The following is a 2,968-nucleotide window of genomic DNA, read 5'->3' as shown; positions in this document are numbered from 1 at the left end:
GTACAGCGAGTTCGTCCTTCAGGTTCTCGGAGAGACCTTGCCAGAAGGTGGCCGTCCGCGCCTCATCATCCCATCCAGTCTCTGCGACTATGGTGTGGAACTCAAGGGCGTACCGGGCAATGGAACTGGTACCTTGGGAGATATGCAAGAGGGATGAGGCAGCAGTTACCTTGCGTCCAGGCGTGTTGAAGACTCTGCGGAACTCCTTGGTGAAGCGTGTAATGTCATTGATGATATCCGACTTCCGCGCCCAGACAGGTAAGGCCCAGGCCAGGGCTTCGTCAGTTAGAAAATAAATTATATATGCCACCTTAGATCTCTGAGACATAAAACGGGAAGGCATTAATTCGAATTGAATGAAACATTGGTTCTGGAAACCGCGACAACCATGGGGATCACCGCCATAGCGATTGGGGGTAGGTAGTCGAGGTTCGGAGGCTGTGGTCACGGACACAGGGACAGGAACTGCCACCACGGAAGGCACAGAGTGGAGAGGAGGACGTTGTGTCTGGTCCGTGATAGATTGAACTGTCTTGCAGTAGCTCCATGCGTTGATTATTATGCTCAAGATATTGTTCTAACTTGGCGAATATGTTGGCGTGCGTGCTTAAGACTCGCCCCACCTCAGCGGGGTTCATGTTTGTGGGGCTGAGCATACTGTAACGAGTGCTCACCATAAACAAGGCGGGACCTGGAGGCTGAGGTGGGGGATATGGATAGCCACCAACCAACAACTGAGCAGCCACGTCTGGAGTGCAGAGTGGTAGTCGTGTGGCCGGGTCAGGGTAGGAGAGGTCAGGTTGGTCGTGGTACTTACCGTGGTCAAGGAGTGGAGATATCGGAAAGTCGTGCAGTGCTGGGGTCCAGGGGTATAGAGAATAGAATAGTCGAGTCTGTAGCCATGGTCGAGGGTCAGAGACGTTAGGGGTCAGGGTGCAAGCAGAGGTCAAAACAACAAGGATCAAACAAGACAAGGCAGGGCAGCAGGAAGCTTGTGGTAAGCACAAGTCACAAGAGATTATGCTCAGCCAGTTTGCAGGAGGGCTGGCTGAGCATTTAAAGGATGGTTAGCCAATGGTGAGGCAGCACACAGGTGCAAGGTGATACAATCACAGGTATGATGTGTATTGTTAGGTAAGGGTGGAGTCAGTAGCAGCTGTGGGATGATAGATGCTGTTAACCCCTTGTTTGTCTGTGCCCGCGTGATGTCTGAGTGTAGAGGGTTCGCGCTGTGCGCTGCGCGCTGCGCATGTCGACACGGGGGTAGAGCCTGGAGACGGCCCCTGCAGTGTCTCTGGTCCTAACAGCGTGGCGCATGTGCGCAAGTTGCGGCTGATGCGTCACCCGTGACGTCGTGGGATTAGTGACAGAGGCGGGGCTTCACAGTGATCCTCACAGTATTGTCTCATACTCTCTTTTTCTCTCCCCTCCCTCCTTTGTGTTTGATCTATTTAATTATTTATTTTACCATCAGTGCCTTTTTTCACGAACAAGTTAACATATCTATTGGGATATGACAGCACAATTATGATTTCCAATCTGCCCCCTGAGCACCCTTGGGATATGAACAACACCTCTTCTGCAGCAACTTTGGACAAGCTACCCATGCTTCACAAGCGGTTGGATGTACCCTGGCTATCCTTGGGATGTCTCTCCGCTCACCACGCACTCTGGTTACCTCTGGCGCGATCCAGCAATGGCTTATTGGCCAAAGGAATGAGCATTGTGGTTGCCTTGGGAACGGACGTCGTGATGTTGGAGCGCGAAGATGTCATCCGTAGCGGAGTTCTGATCAGCTGTCAGACACAATTTTTAAAGTTCTGGTTTGGCGTGAAATTGGCTATTAAAATTGTCTATATAAAGTCTGTCTGTTCCTGTCCTGCTACCACTCCCAGATAAGACTGCCGTCAAAACGTGTGTCGGAATGGGAGCATGGCTGGGGGACCCCTCTCTTCTCCTCCTGTTCTAGGGATCACTTACCGCCATGATCTATACATAATGGTGATGTATTATGGACCTTAAGTTAAACCTGGACTGACCTTTTTGAGCAATTACAATATATCTTTCAAACAGGATTTGAACTTTTCTGGACACTTGCCTATTACCATCAGCTATTGTGATCAGCTTTTGGTATTTTCAGTATAGCAATTCTCCTGTATGTTTGTAGCATACTTCCTCTGCTTTTGTATGACTTGCTCTTTCCCCCATTTGACTTGCATGTTTGAGTTAATATTGTTAATACCTTAGCTCACTTGTATTTTGTCAATTACCATCTGTCCTGGGACCTCTTCTCTTTTCTCTGTACACACTTTTCTCTAGCTGACCAAATCATATCTCTTGGGTTTAAATATCACCTCTATGCTGACGATACTCAAATTTTACTTTTCAACCCCTGACTTTTCAACACCTGCTGTACAGACCAAAGTTTCAGAATGTCTCTCTGCAATATTCTCATGGATGGCCCTCCGCCGACTTAAACTTAACAAAAAGTTCCTCATACTTCCTCCCAAACCTACCTCCTTCCACATTACTGTTGGAAGTACTATCATTCTCCCAGTAGCCCAAGCACGCAGCCTAGAGGTCACACTCGACTCCTCTCTCACATTCTCCTCTCACATTCAAAACGTTTCTAAAACCTGTCGCTTTTTCCTCCACAATATTACAAAGTTATGTCCTTTCCTCTGTTGCTCCACACACACAGACACACAGGCACACACACGTCAGGGATATTTGTCTGTAATGTAATGTAGCTATATTGTATTGTTTCAACAATTGGTTTCATAGGGGCTGATTATAATTTTCCTCCAAGAGTTTGTGGATTGCAATAAATGTACATAAGCAGAGTTCTGTGTGTATGTGCAGCAGACAGAGCATCAGCATCTGATGAGGCGCAAACACACTGCCTAAGCACTTGCATAAAAGCTCTTGTCAAAGGTGTTTTAACAAACTGTTTACAGAGATAATCACA

This window comes from Ascaphus truei, chromosome 3 (genome assembly GCF_040206685.1).
Source record: "Ascaphus truei isolate aAscTru1 chromosome 3, aAscTru1.hap1, whole genome shotgun sequence".
Lineage (NCBI taxonomy): Eukaryota > Metazoa > Chordata > Amphibia > Anura > Ascaphidae > Ascaphus > Ascaphus truei.
This window is presented reverse-complemented; position numbering follows the sequence as displayed.